Genomic DNA, 18,972 nt, shown 5'->3' with positions numbered 1-18,972 from the left:
CTCAGGTGAGTTTAAAAGGCTGCTGTTGATAACAAGGGCATTTGCTAAATAGATGGTGTGTGTGCAACAATATACTGAAAGGTCAATTATATTGTGCAGCTTATCTCACCACCTGTAGTTATTTAGGTGAAAGCTCCAAAATGCTTGCCTAATATGTCTGTTTATCCAAAAGGAAGTAAAAAGGGAGAGCTAGAAAGATAGCATTGCATCACATTACATGGCAATGCAATGCACAGTTGCTGAAGTTGAACCAAAATGAGCTTGTAATCTGGCTTCTGCAACTTTGAACATGAAAAATCCAATGAGGAGAAGAAAAGCAAAGCCAAAGAGTCCATCCCAAAATCCGACAAACAAGCAAAATGAACAAAAAACATTGAATTCAATTCTTTCTGATTTTAGAAACTGCATTAAAGAAGGGGTGCACCGGTCCTGGAGATACTGCAATATCAGGTCAATGCGTGGAGTGGACAGAGCAAGCTCTTTTTCCATCTCCCTGTTCTAAAAATCCATTTAATATATGGTCCCCAGATAGGGGACGTATCAGATATTAAACTGATAAGAACAGATACTACACTTGATCTTAGCCAAAAGGCCGAGAAGCGATAACCAGAATTGGTTTCAAACTACGGAGCCACCCAAGGATCCTGAAAAGTCCATTTGTGGAGATGAGCTCCTGGACTCCCGTTAAGAAGACATGTTGTCAACCTCTAGATCCCTTACATGCCTGCACTTTTCGGCTTGCTGCTGCTGCAATCCACGCGTTTTAGATCTGCATAACTCCACCTCTTTAAACACAGCACCTTCACCCCCTGCTGTTCCCACCCGCCTCAACACCGTTGGAAGGGAGGAGAACCAATTAAGGCGGGGGGTGGGGTGGAACGAGCAGCTGTCTACCCTTAGCAGGAGGGCTCCTGATTACATACCTCTCCTGCTGCTGCTGCTGCTGGCTGTCCAGCAGCAGACTGAAGGTGGCTGCTGCTGTGCACAGGTATATAAAGGCTCAGAGCCTATTATGACACGCGCAGCCAGCGTTCCATTGCCACATTCCATCTACTGCAGGCAGGATACCTGGCTGGCTGAATGTCGCTGAGAAGCTCACAGAGACCGCCATAAGCAACAGTTTAACAGAATGCCACAGACTAATCAACCAAACTTTTTGGGTTGGGTTCTCTTTTATAGTCTGCAGGCATTAAATGAAAGAAGTCAGTGTTCCAGCAGAAGGAGACAACGTTTCAGAAAAGGCATTGTAGCAAACCAAAAAAGAAATTTTAAGCGCAGCAGAGTAACCAGCGCACATACCTGTTAGCTCAGGTGAGTTTAAAAGGCTGCTGTTGATAACAAGGGCATTTGCTAAATAGATGGTGTGTGTGCAACAATATACTGAAAGGTCAATTATATTGTGCAGCTTATCTCACCACCTGTAGTTATTTAGGTGAAAGCTCCAAAATGCTTGCCTAATATGTCTGTTTATCCAAAAGGAAGTAAAAAGGGAGAGCTAGAAAGATAGCATTGCATCACATTACATGGCAATGCAATGCACAGTTGCTGAAGTTGAACCAAAATGAGCTTGTAATCTGGCTTCTGCAACTTTGAACATGAAAAATCCAATGAGGAGAGGAAAAGCAAAGCCAAAGAGTCCATCCCAAAATCCGACAAACAAGCAAAATGAACAAAAAACATTGAATTCAATTCTTTCTGATTTTAGAAACTGCATTAAAGAAGGGGTGCACCGGTCCTGGAGATACTGCAATACCAGGTCAATGCGTGGAGTGGACAGAGCAAGCTCTTTTTCCATCTCCCTGTTCTAAAAATCCATTTAATATATGGTCCCCAGATAGGGGACGTATCAGATATTAAACTGATAAGAACAGATACTACACTTGATCTTAGCCAAAAGGCCGAGAAGCGATAACCAGAATTGGTTTCAAACTACGGAGCCACCCAAGGATCCTGAAAAGTCCATTTGTGGAGATGAGCTCCTGGACTCCCGTTAAGAAGACATGTTGTCAACCTCTAGATCCCTTACATGCCTGCACTTTTCGGCTTGCTGCTGCTGCAATCCACGCGTTTTAGATCTGCATAACTCCACCTCTTTAAACACAGCACCTTCACCCCCTGCTGTTCCCACCCGCCTCAACACCGTTGGAAGGGAGGAGAACCAATTAAGGCGGGGGGTGGGGTGGAACGAGCAGCTGTCTACCCTTAGCAGGAGGGCTCCTGATTACATACCTCTCCTGCTGCTGCTGCTGCTGGCTGTCCAGCAGCAGACTGAAGGTGGCTGCTGCTGTGCACAGGTATATAAAGGCTCAGAGCCTATTATGACACGCGCAGCCAGCGTTCCATTGCCACATTCCATCTACTGCAGGCAGGATACCTGGCTGGCTGAATGTCGCTGAGAAGCTCACAGAGACCGCCATAAGCAACAGTTTAACAGAATGCCACAGACTAATCAACCAAACTTTTTGGGTTGGGTTCTCTTTTATAGTCTGCAGGCATTAAATGAAAGAAGTCAGTGTTCCAGCAGAAGGAGACAACGTTTCAGAAAAGGCATTGTAGCAAACCAAAAAAGAAATTTTAAGCGCAGCAGAGTAACCAGCGCACATACCTGTTAGCTCAGGTGAGTTTAAAAGGCTGCTGTTGATAACAAGGGCATTTGCTAAATAGATGGTGTGTGTGCAACAATATACTGAAAGGTCAATTATATTGTGCAGCTTATCTCACCACCTGTAGTTATTTAGGTGAAAGCTCCAAAATGCTTGCCTAATATGTCTGTTTATCCAAAAGGAAGTAAAAAGGGAGAGCTAGAAAGATAGCATTGCATCACATTACATGGCAATGCAATGCACAGTTGCTGAAGTTGAACCAAAATGAGCTTGTAATCTGGCTTCTGCAACTTTGAACATGAAAAATCCAATGAGGAGAAGAAAAGCAAAGCCAAAGAGTCCATCCCAAAATCCGACAAACAAGCAAAATGAACAAAAAACATTGAATTCAATTCTTTCTGATTTTAGAAACTGCATTAAAGAAGGGGTGCACCGGTCCTGGAGATACTGCAATATCAGGTCAATGCGTGGAGTGGACAGAGCAAGCTCTTTTTCCATCTCCCTGTTCTAAAAATCCATTTAATATATGGTCCCCAGATAGGGGACGTATCAGATATTAAACTGATAAGAACAGATTTTTTTTTTTTTTTTCCTCAGATTAAGACCCACATTAATTTATGCATCATAGCGCATATTCACATAACGGGTTCTCAAATCATCATTCGGAAAAACAAAAACAAAATCCCAAAAAACACAACCCTGCAATTAACTGTTACTTACTGTAAGAAGTCCAATGTGAAAAGTTCCAGAGTGCTTCTGCTGCTGTCTCACCATACTTCTTTTTATCCAATAAATAGGCATAAAACAGTCTAGCAAGAAAAATCTTTCTGCATTCCATGGGGGAAAAAACAATCTTTTTAAAAATCACCAAATTCCGAACGTCCCATAAAACCTCTTTATATATGACAAAAATAATCCAGCTTGCCCGCTTCCTTTGCGAGTACTTAAAATCTTGACCTATTAAAATCCTTTCAAAATCGAAACAATGAAAACCAACTAAAGCAACAAACATACGTGACAACAAGGTAAAAACTTTTTTAGCAAAAAAACAGTCCCAAAAAATATGCTGTATTGTTTCCACCTTATTGCAACCTTCCCTAGGACATAGTTCTTGAACCTTTATCCCCCGGTCATTCAAAAAAGCCCTTGTTGGCAAGCATCCATGCAACGCCATCCAGGTTACATCCTTCTGTCTGTTGCTGATTCCACGCATGAAAAAAAGCTTCCACACCTGTCCAGACTGTGCATTATTACAAAACGGCACATCACATAACATCTCCTTCTTCTTAATACTTGAGACAATCAGTTTTTTGTCCGGTCTAACCATGGAGCTTATCCCATTTTGATCATAGAAGGACCTAAGCACCACATAAAAAAACTGTATCACAAACGAAACTGGTTTTCTTAAATCCTTCTCACACCAGCTCCATTTCTGGAAAAGCCGTCCTGCTAAATATTTGCACATGTCCGCAGTCCTGTTATTGCACTGGGATAATTTATAAATGTTCAAAAAATAATGCATTCTTAAAAATAAGTCAATGTTAGGAAAATCACAACCCCCATTTTCCACAGAACACATAACCATTCCTCTTCTTAGTTTCTCCATTTTGGATCCCCAAAAAAACACAAACAGTTTCCTTGTCACTCTCTTTGTCCAAAGCACAGCAGGTGGGAAAATCAAAGCAGTGTACAGCAGAAGCGGGAGAATCACAGACTTGATTACCAGCACTTTCCCTCTCAGCGACAGGTTCCTTAGTTTCCAAAAGTTCAACTTCTGATCCATTTTGTCTTCTAGAATCTTCAGGCTGCTTTTCCCTTTCAGTTCCTTCTCAAAGATGACACCAAGAACCTCAATTTCCTCCCTACTCTCCACTCCTGCCACGTTAACCTCAACCTGCCTCCCAAAGTTACAAAGCTGGCACTTTCCCCAATTCACCGCCATACCAGCCACACAACAAAAAATCCTTACGTGCAAATTCACTCTATTGAGATCCGCCTGTGAACCACAAGTAAAAACAATATCATCCATATAACTTAAAGACTTGACTGGACCCCCGGATCCCCCAGGAATAAAAACACCAGCCACACACTTGTCAACTTGCACACTTTTTAAAAGGGCCTCCACCACACAGATAAAAAGAATTGGTGACAGGGGACAACCCTGCCTAACTCCCGATAAAATATTAAAACTGGAACTCACATGCCCATTAACTAAAATCTGGCTACTGACCCCACAATAAAAACTCTTAATGACCATCAATAATTTATCCGGAACACCAAGGTGACTTAAAGCAGAGAACAAAAATCTATGTGATATTTTATCAAAGGCTTTCTCCAGGTCCACCGACTGTAACAAAAGAGCATTCTTATTCAAATTAGCCTGATAAATTAAGTCTCTTAGAAGCAGCAAATTATCTGAAATTTTCCTACCAGGCACTGCACATGCCTGATACTCCCCCACCATATCACCTATCACATCTGCCAGTCTACCAGCCACAATTTTAGAAATAATTTTGTAATCACTGTTTAACAATGTTATGGGCCTCCAATTTTTAATATCCCTCATGTCCCCTTTCTTATGAATCAGCGTAACAATCCCCCTACGCATAGAAACCGATAAAATCCCATGAGTAAAACCATATTGCACCACCCGGGAAAACTCCACACCTATAATATCCCAAAATCTAACATAAAATTCAGCAGGAAGACCATCACAGCCTGGCGTCTTGCCTTTCGCCAAGCCATCCACTGCCCGTCTAATTTCATCTTTCCCAACCTCCTCACTTAAAAACCCAATTTTCTCCTCAGGAATATTATTAGTTAATACTTTGCAATAATCATTAATTTCCGCATCACTGGCTCTACTATCGTTAGAGAAGAGTGTTTCATAAAAGGAAAGAATACTGCCAATCATCTCATCCCCAGATACCTCCCCTGCAGGAGAAAAAACAGACTTAAAAACCCCTTTAGGTTTAAAACATTTTTTAAAAAAGTATCTCGAACATTGCTCATTTTCCTCCATGTGCTTTATTTTTGCCTTAAACATAATAGTCTTCCCTTTTTCAATAAGTATCTTCTTCAGTTCGTCCTTCAAATCTGCAATCTCTTTATCCACCTCCATCCCCGCTCTCTTAAACTTATGGAGTACTTCCAATTTTGAAATAACAGCAGCATCATGATCCCTTTTGGCTTTCGCTCTCCTAAAACACACCCCTTTAAAATAACATGCAAATTTCTCCTTAGCCCAGTCCCACCACTCTAGCAAATCTTTAAAAAGGTGCTGTTCAGACACACAAGACAAAAACACTTTATTAAAACCAACCTTAACACTCTCCTCTTCCAGCAGGCTTACGTTCAGCTTCCAGAGTCCCTTTCCAAAAGCCAGGGACTCAGCTATACACAGATCTACCACTATCATCTTGTGGTCAGAAAAAGTCGTCATCACGTGGTTGCACTTGGCCACCTTAATCCCTTCAGACATAAAAACATAGTCAATTCGGGAAACACTACGTCCACTATCTGATATGTATGTGAACTTATCACTTGGCCCAACCATCAGACCAGCATCCGTGTAGCGTAAATCCTGCACAATCTGATTTAAAATATTAGACGTAACATCAGTCCTACCTTCCGTAGAGCTCTTACGATCTTTTGCGGATCTGACACAATTAAAATCTCCAGCCACTATAGTGAAGTCTCTGCCTGGTAAAAACAACTTTAGAGACTCCAAAAACCCAACTCTTGCTTGTTTATCAGCAGGGGCATAAACATTAAAAACCCGTACCCGCTGACCTAAAAAATCCACTAATAAAAACAAACATCTCCCAGGTATGATTACTTTAAACTCTAAAACCTTTAGACTGGAATTACACAGTAAAATGCCCACCCCTTCATTCCTGTTTTCTGAGCATGGGGACCAAAAAGATTGCCCCTTATTCCACTCACTCTCATGCGGGGCAGATTTAATTACACATTCCTGCAGACAGACAATATCTGCATTCACACTCTCAATGTACTCCAGTATCCCTGCTCTCCTACAAGCAGAACCAATCCCTCGTACATTCAGAGAAGCAACACACAACGCCATCATAACAACAGGAAAAAATCTCCACCATACCCGATCCATCATGAACCAGGAGAAAACCCACTCCTGCCACCCACTTTTCTACGTATATCAGGCGACTCAGAACTCGAGTCCCTGTTAGAATAACCTGGTCTTAGGGAGACTGGATCTTCCTGCCCCCCAGACCAACACCCCTCCACCTTACTTCTTTTAATCACGGAGGCATAACTCTCCTCCTTGCCATCATCTTCCTCCTCATTTTCACTCCAATCACTGTTAACCCTATCACGCTGCTGAGGGGTTATAGTTCCATCCGAATCAGAATCCTCCTCCTCCAAAACCTCCATTTCCTCACCCCCATCTCTTCCCAAAACAGGATTCACTGACTCCGCCATATTAGACAAATCCATCCCATCACCCGGGCCATGCACATCAGCTACTTTGTTTATTACTTCCAGCCCCTCCCTCAAACCAACTTTCTTCTGGCTCCGCCCCTTTTCCTCCATCTTGGGCACCGCATGGTCTCTTCCCCTACCACCATCTTGTTTTTGGCTTTCCCCCTCTGAGTCTGAGCCTTCGCCCTCCTCCCCACTTTCCTGCCGAGTCTTCTTCTGCCTCTCTTCAGCGTCCACCTGTGACCTAGGAATCTGAGCCCACAATCTACATTTCCTTGCAAGGTGATCTGCATGTCCACACAAATCACACACCTTATTCATTGGGCAACCACTTGCAACATGCCCAGATTTCCCACAACCTCTACAAACATCACCTTGCACTGGACAATCTTTCTGAACATGTCCAAACTCATGACACTTCCTACAATATTCCATCTGTCCATTATAAAAACAAAATCCCCTTTCTCCTCCGATAGAAAACTGTGCAGGAATGCTCTTGGCACCCCCAATAGCTCTATCATCCGGTCTCAGTTTTACAACATATCTCCTCTTGCCATTTAGATAATTGTATTTGTTCTTCATTCTTCCCAAAAATTTAACCTCACTACAATACCGAGCTAAAAAATTGGAAACAGTCTCATCCGGAACTTTAGGGTTATACATGTGCACAACCACATACTTATATGTCTGCTGGAACAGAGGTTCCAGTGCAATAAACTCTAGGCATTTCAATTCCTTTTCTTCCTTCATTCGTACCAACTCCATGTAGACTCTCTGGCAAATACTCAAAGAAACAAAAGTGATATCATAAATTCCTTGTTTCTGAAAATCCTGCAGTGCCAATACATCCGTTACCTTCAAGCCATTAATGTTCTTCAAGACATCAACGCAAACTTGGTCCAAACCGATTTCTCCTTCATGACCTGCAGCCACCTTCAGACGGACCGAGTCCTCTAATCCACGTGTTTTCTCCACCATTTTTACAGCAGATAAACACAATCGCCGCTCAATCGCACACTAGGGCCCCACAAGGGGGAACCCCAGTCACAACTGCCCTCCAAACAACACCAGCAGCAGAAAACCACCACTGATCTTGCCAAAAGGCCGAGAAGCGATAACCAGAATTGGTTTCAAACTACGGAGCCACCCAAGGATCCTGAAAAGTCCATTTGTGGAGATGAGCTCCTGGACTCCCGTTAAGAAGACATGTTGTCAACCTCTAGATCCCTTACATGCCTGCACTTTTCGGCTTGCTGCTGCTGCAATCCACGCGTTTTAGATCTGCATAACTCCACCTCTTTAAACACAGCACCTTCACCCCCTGCTGTTCCCACCCGCCTCAACACCGTTGGAAGGGAGGAGAACCAATTAAGGCGGGGGGTGGGGTGGAACGAGCAGCTGTCTACCCTTAGCAGGAGGGCTCCTGATTACATACCTCTCCTGCTGCTGCTGCTGCTGGCTGTCCAGCAGCAGACTGAAGGTGGCTGCTGCTGTGCACAGGTATATAAAGGCTCAGAGCCTATTATGACACGCGCAGCCAGCGTTCCATTGCCACATTCCATCTACTGCAGGCAGGATACCTGGCTGGCTGAATGTCGCTGAGAAGCTCACAGAGACCGCCATAAGCAACAGTTTAACAGAATGCCACAGACTAATCAACCAAACTTTTTGGGTTGGGTTCTCTTTTATAGTCTGCAGGCATTAAATGAAAGAAGTCAGTGTTCCAGCAGAAGGAGACAACGTTTCAGAAAAGGCATTGTAGCAAACCAAAAAAGAAATTTTAAGCGCAGCAGAGTAACCAGCGCACATACCTGTTAGCTCAGGTGAGTTTAAAAGGCTGCTGTTGATAACAAGGGCATTTGCTAAATAGATGGTGTGTGTGCAACAATATACTGAAAGGTCAATTATATTGTGCAGCTTATCTCACCACCTGTAGTTATTTAGGTGAAAGCTCCAAAATGCTTGCCTAATATGTCTGTTTATCCAAAAGGAAGTAAAAAGGGAGAGCTAGAAAGATAGCATTGCATCACATTACATGGCAATGCAATGCACAGTTGCTGAAGTTGAACCAAAATGAGCTTGTAATCTGGCTTCTGCAACTTTGAACATGAAAAATCCAATGAGGAGAAGAAAAGCAAAGCCAAAGAGTCCATCCCAAAATCCGACAAACAAGCAAAATGAACAAAAAACATTGAATTCAATTCTTTCTGATTTTAGAAACTGCATTAAAGAAGGGGTGCACCGGTCCTGGAGATACTGCAATACCAGGTCAATGCGTGGAGTGGACAGAGCAAGCTCTTTTTCCATCTCCCTGTTCTAAAAATCCATTTAATATATGGTCCCCAGATAGGGGACGTATCAGATATTAAACTGATAAGAACAGATTTTTTTTTTTTTTTTTCCTCAGATTAAGACCCACATTAATTTATGCATCATAGCGCATATTCACATAACGGGTTCTCAAATCATCATTCGGAAAAACAAAAACAAAATCCCAAAAAACACAACCCTGCAATTAACTGTTACTTACTGTATGAAGTCCAATGTGAAAAGTTCCAGAGTGCTTCTGCTGCTGTCTCACCATATTTCTTTTTATCCAATAAATAGGCATAAAACAGTCTAGCAAGAAAAATCTTTCTGCATTCCATGGGGGAAAAAACAATCTTTTTAAAAATCACCAAATTCCGAACGTCCCATAAAACCTCTTTATATATGACAAAAATAATCCAGCTTGCCCGCTTCCTTTGCGAGTACTTAAAATCTTGACCTATTAAAATCCTTTCAAAATCGAAACAATGAAAACCAACTAAAGCAACAAACATACGTGACAACAAGGTAAAAACTTTTTTAGCAAAAAAACAGTCCCAAAAAATATGCTGTATTGTTTCCACCTTATTGCAACCTTCCCTAGGACATAGTTCTTGAACCTTTATCCCCCGGTCATTCAAAAAAGCCCTTGTTGGCAAGCATCCATGCAACGCCATCCAGGTTACATCCTTCTGTCTGTTGCTGATTCCACGCATGAAAAAAAGCTTCCACACCTGTCCAGACTGTGCATTATTACAAAACGGCACATCACATAACATCTCCTTCTTCTTAATACCTGAGACAATCAGTTTTTTGTCCGGTCTAACCATGGAGCTTATCCCATTTTGATCATAGAAGGACCTAAGCACCACATAAAAAAACGGTATCACAAACGAAACTGGTTTTCTTAAATCCTTCTCACACCAGCTCCATTTCTGGAAAAGCCGTCCTGCTAAATATTTGCACATGTCCGCAGTCCTGTTATTGCACTGGGATAATTTATAAATGTTCAAAAAATAATGCATTCTTAAAAATAAGTCAATGTTAGGAAAATCACAACCCCCATTTTCCACAGAACACATAACCATTCCTCTTCTTAGTTTCTCCATTTTGGATCCCCAAAAAAACACAAACAGTTTCCTTGTTACTCTCTTTGTCCAAAGCACAGCAGGTGGGAAAATCAAAGCAGTGTACAGCAGAAGCGGGAGAATCACAGACTTGATTACCAGCACTTTCCCTCTCAGCGACAGGTTCCTTAGTTTCCAAAAGTTCAACTTCTGATCCATTTTGTCTTCTAGAATCTTCAGGCTGCTTTTCCCTTTCAGTTCCTTCTCAAAGATGACACCAAGAACCTCAATTTCCTCCCTACTCTCCACTCCTGCCACGTTAACCTCAACCTGCCTCCCAAAGTTACAAAGCTGGCACTTTCCCCAATTCACCGCCATACCAGCCACACAACAAAAAATCCTGACGTGCAAATTCACTCTATTGAGATCCGCCTGTGAACCACAAGTAAAAACAATATCATCCATATAACTTAAAGACTTGACTGGACCCCCGGATCCCCCAGGAATAAAAACACCAGCCACACACTTGTCAACTTGCACACTTTTTAAAAGGGCCTCCACCACACAGATAAAAAGAATTGGTGACAGGGGACAACCCTGCCTAGCTCCCGATAAAATATTAAAACTGGAACTCACATGCCCATTAACTAAAATCTGGCTACTGACCCCACAATAAAAACTCTTAATGACCATCAATAATTTATCCGGAACACCAAGGTGACTTACAGCAGAGAACAAAAATCTATGTGATATTTTATCAAAGGCTTTCTCCAGGTCCACCGACTGTAACAAAAGAGCATTCATATTCAAATTAGCCTGATAAATTAAGTCTCTTAGAAGCAGCAAATTATCTGAGATTTTCCTACCAGGCACTGCACATGCCTGATACTCCCCCACCATATCACCTATCACATCTGCCAGTCTACCAGCCACAATTTTAGAAATAATTTTGTAATCACTGTTTAACAATGTTATGGGCCTCCAATTTTTAATATCCCTCATGTCCCCTTTCTTATGAATCAGCGTAACAATCCCCCTACGCATAGAAACCGATAAAATCCCATGAGTAAAACCATATTGCACCACCCGGGAAAACTCCACACCTATAATATCCCAAAATCTAACATAAAATTCAGCAGGAAGACCATCACAGCCTGGCGTCTTGCCTTTCGCCAAGCCATCCACTGCCCGTCTAATTTCATCTTTCCCAACCTCCTCACTTAAAAACCCAATTTTCTCCTCAGGAATATTATTAGTTAATACTTTGCAATAATCATTAATTTCCGCATCACTGGCTCTACTATCGTTAGAGAAGAGTGTTTCATAAAAGGAAAGAATACTGCCAATCATCTCATCCCCAGATACCTCCCCTGCAGGAGAAAAAACAGACTTAAAAACCCCTTTAGGTTTAAAACATTTTTTAAAAAAGTATCTCGAACATTGCTCATTTTCCTCCATGTGCTTTATTTTTGCCTTAAACATAATAGTCTTCCCTTTTTCAATAAGTATCTTCTTCAGTTCGTCCTTCAAATCTGCAATCTCTTTATCCACCTCCATCCCCGCTCTCTTAAACTTATGGAGTACTTCCAATTTTGAAATAACAGCAGCATCATGATCCCTTTTGGCTTTCGCTCTCCTAAAACACACCCCTTTAAAATAACATGCAAATTTCTCCTTAGCCCAGTCCCACCACTCTAGCAAATCTTTAAAAAGGTGCTGTTCAGACACACAAGACAAAAACACTTTATTAAAACCAACCTTAACACTCTCCTCTTCCAGCAGGCTTACGTTCAGCTTCCAGAGTCCCTTTCCAAAAGCCAGGGACTCAGCTATACACAGATCTACCACTATCATCTTGTGGTCAGAAAAAGTCGTCATCACGTGGTTGCACTTGGCCACCTTAATCCCTTCAGACATAAAAACATAGTCAATTCGGGAAACACTACGTCCACTATCTGATATGTATGTGAACTTATCACTTGGCCCAACCATCAGACCAGCATCCGTGTAGCGTAAATCCTGCACAATCTGATTTAAAATATTAGACGTAACATCAGTCCTACCTTCCGTAGAGCTCTTACGATCTTTTGCGGATCTGACACAATTAAAATCTCCAGCCACTATAGTGAAGTCTCTGCCTGGTAAAAACAACTTTAGAGACTCCAAAAACCCAACTCTTGCTTGTTTATCAGCAGGGGCATAAACATTAAAAACCCGTACCCGCTGACCTAAAAAATCCACTAATAAAAACAAACATCTCCCAGGTATGATTACTTTAAACTCTAAAACCTTTAGACTGGAATTACACAGTAAAATGCCCACCCCTTCATTCCTGTTTTCTGAGCATGGGGACCAAAAAGATTGCCCCTTATTCCACTCACTCTCATGCGGGGCAGATTTAATTACACATTCCTGCAGACAGACAATATCTGCATTCACACTCTCAATGTACTCCAGTATCCCTGCTCTCCTACAAGCAGAACCAATCCCTCGTACATTCAGAGAAGCAACACACAACGCCATCATAACAACAGGAAAAAATCTCCACCATACCCGATCCATCATGAACCAGGAGAAAACCCACTCCTGCCACCCACTTTTCTACGTATATCAGGCGACTCAGAACTCGAGTCCCTGTTAGAATAACCTGGTCTTAGGGAGACTGGATCTTCCTGCCCCCCAGACCAACACCCCTCCACCTTACTTCTTTTAATCACGGAGGCATAACTCTCCTCCTTGCCATCATCTTCCTCCTCATTTTCACTCCAATCACTGTTAACCCTATCACGCTGCTGAGGGGTTATAGTTCCATCCGAATCAGAATCCTCCTCCTCCAAAACCTCCATTTCCTCACCCCCATCTCTTCCCAAAACAGGATTCACTGACTCCGCCATATTAGACAAATCCATCCCATCACCCGGGCCATGCACATCAGCTACTTTGTTTATTACTTCCAGCCCCTCCCTCAAACCAACTTTCTTCTGGCTCCGCCCCTTTTCCTCCATCTTGGGCACCGCATGGTCTCTTCCCCTACCACCATCTTGTTTTTGGCTTTCCCCCTCTGAGTCTGAGCCTTCGCCCTCCTCCCCACTTTCCTGCCGAGTCTTCTTCTGCCTCTCTTCAGCGTCCACCTGTGACCTAGGAATCTGAGCCCACAATCTACATTTCCTTGCAAGGTGATCTGCATGTCCACACAAATCACACACCTTATTCATTGGGCAACCACTTGCAACATGCCCAGATTTCCCACAACCTCTACAAACATCACCTTGCACTGGACAATCTTTCTGAACATGTCCAAACTCATGACACTTCCTACAATATTCCATCTGTCCATTATAAAAACAAAATCCCCTTTCTCCTCCGATAGAAAACTGTGCAGGAATGCTCTTGGCACCCCCAATAGCTCTATCATCCGGTCTCAGTTTTACAACATATCTCCTCTTGCCATTTAGATAATTGTATTTGTTCTTCATTCTTCCCAAAAATTTAACCTCACTACAATACCGAGCTAAAAAATTGGAAACAGTCTCATCCGGAACTTTAGGGTTATACATGTGCACAACCACATACTTATATGTCTGCTGGAACAGAGGTTCCAGTGCAATAAACTCTAGGCATTTCAATTCCTTTTCTTCCTTCATTCGTACCAACTCCATGTAGACTCTCTGGCAAATACTCAAAGAAACAAAAGTGATATCATAAATTCCTTGTTTCTGAAAATCCTGCAGTGCCAATACATCCGTTACCTTCAAGCCATTAATGTTCTTCAAGACATCAACGCAAACTTGGTCCAAACCGATTTCTCCTTCATGACCTGCAGCCACCTTCAGACGGACCGAGTCCTCTAATCCACGTGTTTTCTCCACCATTTTTACAGCAGATAAACACAATCGCCGCTCAATCGCACACTAGGGCCCCATAAGGGGGAACCCCAGTCACAACTGCCCTCCAAACAACACCAGCAGCAGAAAACCACCACTGATCTTGCCAAAAGGCCGAGAAGCGATAACCAGAATTGGTTTCAAACTACGGAGCCACCCAAGGATCCTGAAAAGTCCATTTGTGGAGATGAGCTCCTGGACTCCCGTTAAGAAGACATGTTGTCAACCTCTAGATCCCTTACATGCCTGCACTTTTCGGCTTGCTGCTGCTGCAATCCACGCGTTTTAGATCTGCATAACTCCACCTCTTTAAACACAGCACCTTCACCCCCTGCTGTTCCCACCCGCCTCAACACCGTTGGAAGGGAGGAGAACCAATTAAGGCGGGGGGTGGGGTGGAAAGAGCAGCTGTCTACCCTTAGCAGGAGGGCTCCTGATTACATACCTCTCCTGCTGCTGCTGCTGCTGGCTGTCCAGCAGCAGACTGAAGGTGGCTGCTGCTGTGCACAGGTATATAAAGGCTCAGAGCCTATTATGACACGCGCAGCCAGCGTTCCATTGCCACATTCCATCTACTGCAGGCAGGATACCTGGCTGGCTGAATGTCGCTGAGAAGCTCACAGAGACCGCCATAAGCAACAGTTTAACAGAATGCCACAGACTAATCAACCAAACTTTTTGGGTTGGGTTCTCTTTTATAGTCTGCAGGCATTAAATGAAAGAAGTCAGTGTTCCAGCAGAAGGAGACAACGTTTCAGAAAAGGCATTGTAGCAAACCAAAAAAGAAATTTTAAGCGCAGCAGAGTAACCAGTGCACATACCTGTTAGCTCAGGTGAGTTTAAAAGGCTGCTGTTGATAACAAGGGCATTTGCTAAATAGATGGTGTGGGTGCAACAATATACTGAAAGGTCAATTATATTGTGCAGCTTATCTCACCACCTGTAGTTATTTAGGTGAAAGCTCCAAAATGCTTGCCTAATATGTCTGTTTATCCAAAAGGAAGTAAAAAGGGAGAGCTAGAAAGATAGCATTGCATCACATTACATGGCAATGCAATGCACAGTTGCTGAAGTTGAACCAAAATGAGCTTGTAATCTGGCTTCTGCAACTTTGAACATGAAAAATCCAATGAGGAGAAGAAAAGCAAAGCCAAAGAGTCCATCCCAAAATCTGACAAACAAGCAAAATGAACAAAAAACATTGAATTCAATTCTTTCTGATTTTAGAAACTGCATTAAAGAAGGGGTGCACCGGTCCTGGAGATACTGCAATACCAGGTCAATGCGTGGAGTGGACAGAGCAAGCTCTTTTTCCATCTCCCTGTTCTAAAAATCCATTTAATATATGGTCCCCAGATAGGGGACGTATCAGATATTAAACTGAAAAGAACAGATACTACACTTGATCTTAGCCAAAAGGCCGAGAAGCGATAACCAGAATTGGTTTCAAACTACGGAGCCACCCAAGGATCCTGAAAAGTCCATTTGTGGAGATGAGCTCCTGGACTCCCGTTAAGAAGACATGTTGTCAACCTCTAGATCCCTTACATGCCTGCACTTTTCGGCTTGCTGCTGCTGCAATCCACGCGTTTTAGATCTGCATAACTCCACCTCTTTAAACACAGCACCTTCACCCCCTGCTGTTCCCACCCGCCTCAACACCGTTGGAAGGGAGGAGAACCAATTAAGGCGGGGGGTGGGGTGGAACGAGCAGCTGTCTACCCTTAGCAGGAGGGCTCCTGATTACATACCTCTCCTGCTGCTGCTGCTGCTGGCTGTCCAGCAGCAGACTGAAGGTGGCTGCTGCTGTGCACAGGTATATAAAGGCTCAAAGCCTATTATGACACGCGCAGCCAGCGTTCCATTGCCACATTCCATCTACTGCAGGCAGGATACCTGGCTGGCTGAATGTCGCTGAGAAGCTCACAGAGACCGCCATAAGCAACAGTTTAACAGAATGCCACAGACTAATCAACCAAACTTTTTGGGTTGGGTTCTCTTTTATAGTCTGCAGGCATTAAATGAAAGAAGTCAGTGTTCCAGCAGAAGGAGACAACGTTTCAGAAAAGGCATTGTAGCAAACCAAAAAAGAAATTTTAAGCGCAGCAGAGTAACCAGCGCACATACCTGTTAGCTCAGGTGAGTTTAAAAGGCTGCTGTTGATAACAAGGGCATTTGCTAAATAGATGGTGTGTGTGCAACAATATACTGAAAGGTCAATTATATTGTGCAGCTTATCTCACCACCTGTAGTTATTTAGGTGAAAGCTCCAAAATGCTTGCCTAATATGTCTGTTTATCCAAAAGGAAGTAAAAAGGGAGAGCTAGAAAGATAGCATTGCATCACATTACATGGCAATGCAATGCACAGTTGCTGAAGTTGAACCAAAATGAGCTTGTAATCTGGCTTCTGCAACTTTGAACATGAAAAATCCAATGAGGAGAAGAAAAGCAAAGCCAAAGAGTCCATCCCAAAATCCGACAAACAAGCAAAATGAACAAAAAACATTGAATTCAATTCTTTCTGATTTTAGAAACTGCATTAAAGAAGGGGTGCACCGGTCCTGGAGATACTGCAATACCAGGTCAATGCGTGGAGTGGACAGAGCAAGCTCTTTTTCCATCTCCCTGTTCTAAAAATCCATTTAATATATGGTCCCCAGATAGGGGACGTATCAGATATTAAACTGATAAGAACAGATACTACACTTGATCTTAGCCAAAAGGCCGAGAAGCGATAACCAGAATTGGTTTCAAACTACGGAGCCACCCAAGGATCCTGAAAAGTCCATTTGTGGAGATGAGCTCCTGGACTCCCGTTAAGAAGACATGTTGTCAACCTCTAGATCCCTTACATGCCTGCACTTTTCGGCTTGCTGCTGCTGCAATCCACGCGTTTTAGATCTGCATAACTCCACCTCTTTAAACACAGCACCTTCACCCCCTGCTGTTCCCACCCGCCTCAACACCGTTGGAAGGGAGGAGAACCAATTAAGGCGGGGGGTGGGGTGGAACGAGCAGCTGTCTACCCTTAGCAGGAGGGCTCCTGATTACATACCTCTCCTGCTGCTGCTGCTGCTGGCTGTCCAGCAGCAGACTGAAGGTGGCTGCTGCTGTGCACAGGTATATAAAGGCTCAGAGCCTATTATGACACGCGCAGCCAGCGTTCCATTGCCACATTCCATCTACTGCAGGCAGGATACCTGGCTGGCTGAATGTCGCTGAGAAGCTCACAGAGACCGCCATAAGCAACAGTTTAACAGAATGCCACAGACTAATCAACCAAACTTTTTGGGTTGGGTTCTCTTTTATAGTCTGCAGGCATTAAATGAAAGAAGTCAGTGTTCCAGCAGAAGGAGACAACGTTTCAGAAAAGGCATTGTAGCAAACCAAAAAAGAAATTTTAAGCGCAGCAGAGTAACCAGCGCACATACCTGTTAGCTCAGGTGAGTTTAAAAGGCTGCTGTTGATAACAAGGGCATTTGCTAAATAGATGGTGTGTGTGCAACAATATACTGAAAGGTCAATTATATTGTGCAGCTTATCTCACCACCTGTAGTTATTTAGGTGAAAGCTCCAAAATGCTTGCCTAATATGTCTGTTTATCCAAAAGGAAGTAAAAAGGGAGAGCTAGAAAGATAGCATTGCATCACATTACATGGCAATGCAATGCACAGTTGCTGAAGTTGAACCAAAATGAGCTTGTAATCTGGCTTCTGCAACTTTGAACATGAAAAATCCAATGAGGAGAAGAAAAGCAAAGCCAAAGAGTCCATCCCAAAATCCGACAAACAAGCAAAATGAACAAAAAACATTGAATTCAATTCTTTCTGATTTTAGAAACTGCATTAAAGAAGGGGTGCACCGGTCCTGGAGATACTGCAATACCAGGTCAATGCGTGGAGTGGACAGAGCAAGCTCTTTTTCCATCTCCCTGTTCTAAAAATCCATTTAATATATGGTCCCCAGATAGGGGACGTATCAGATATTAAACTGATAAGAACAGATTTTTTTTTTTTTTTTTTTTTTAACCAAATCAGATAGGCCGGAGCATAAGCTCAATCAAATCGACTTACAAAAGCCTTTCATTGACACTTAGCCTTTCATCACACTTGGTATATAATCAAAAATAAAACCAAACCTTATCATCAGGTACATTATACACTACGAATTAAACTTTACCAAAAACCTCCACTTTTTAAACTTCCAGATCCCTTCAGCATCTATAATACTTCCACGTTCCTGATCCCAGAGGTATATTACATACATACGTGACAGAATCAATCTCAAACATTCATTAACTGACATTTTCTTCCTTTTAAAAACTAACAAATTCCTCGCATCCCACAAACTTTCAATTACACACACCACCAACAACCATAAAATCCTATCCTTAATTCTACTACATGCACCCATCCCAAACATAGCAAGTTTCCAATTAACATACTTTACACCCACCAATTCCTTGCAAAGTCCCCCTATACCCTTCCATACATCATATGCAAAATCACAATCCCATACCATATGTCTAACATGCTCTCTCAAACCACATCCATCCCTCGGGCATACCTCAGATTTAACTAAATCCCTCTTCTTTTGCACATCTCTAACAGGCAAAATGTCATGCAATATCATCCAAGCGATATCTCTCTGT

General features: G+C 42.7%; 7 non-coding genes across 7 annotated transcripts; all 7 read right to left on the bottom strand.

Annotated features, from left to right (window-relative positions):
* Window positions 1-413: 413 nt before the first annotated feature.
* LOC141198504 (U2 spliceosomal RNA) lies at window positions 414-604 on the bottom strand. Its single transcript, XR_012270452.1, has one exon. It is a non-coding gene; the product is annotated as a U2 spliceosomal RNA (small nuclear RNA).
* A 1,115-nt stretch (window positions 605-1,719) lies between these two features.
* LOC141198191 (U2 spliceosomal RNA) lies at window positions 1,720-1,910 on the bottom strand. Its single transcript, XR_012270151.1, has one exon. It is a non-coding gene; the product is annotated as a U2 spliceosomal RNA (small nuclear RNA).
* Window positions 1,911-3,025: 1,115 nt separating this feature from the next.
* Window positions 3,026-3,222, bottom strand: LOC141197991 (U2 spliceosomal RNA). The gene has a single exon (XR_012269989.1). It is a non-coding gene; the product is annotated as a U2 spliceosomal RNA (small nuclear RNA).
* Window positions 3,223-9,292: 6,070 nt separating this feature from the next.
* Window positions 9,293-9,490, bottom strand: LOC141197958 (U2 spliceosomal RNA). Its single transcript, XR_012269962.1, has one exon. It is a non-coding gene; the product is annotated as a U2 spliceosomal RNA (small nuclear RNA).
* Window positions 9,491-15,560: 6,070 nt separating this feature from the next.
* On the bottom strand, window positions 15,561-15,751 carry LOC141198495 (U2 spliceosomal RNA). Its single transcript, XR_012270443.1, has one exon. It is a non-coding gene; the product is annotated as a U2 spliceosomal RNA (small nuclear RNA).
* A 1,115-nt stretch (window positions 15,752-16,866) lies between these two features.
* LOC141198190 (U2 spliceosomal RNA) lies at window positions 16,867-17,057 on the bottom strand. The gene has a single exon (XR_012270150.1). It is a non-coding gene; the product is annotated as a U2 spliceosomal RNA (small nuclear RNA).
* A 1,115-nt stretch (window positions 17,058-18,172) lies between these two features.
* Window positions 18,173-18,360, bottom strand: LOC141197923 (U2 spliceosomal RNA). Its single transcript, XR_012269940.1, has one exon. It is a non-coding gene; the product is annotated as a U2 spliceosomal RNA (small nuclear RNA).
* Window positions 18,361-18,972: the final 612 nt, after the last annotated feature.

Source organism: Phyllobates terribilis, unplaced genomic scaffold (genome assembly GCF_046119375.1).
Source record: "Phyllobates terribilis strain yellow unplaced genomic scaffold, ASM4611937v1 Scaffold_94__1_contigs__length_6153435, whole genome shotgun sequence".
In the NCBI taxonomy this organism is placed as follows: Eukaryota; Metazoa; Chordata; class Amphibia; order Anura; family Dendrobatidae; genus Phyllobates; species Phyllobates terribilis.
Note: the sequence above shows the minus strand (reverse complement) of the source record. Positions and strands in the feature narration are given on the sequence as shown.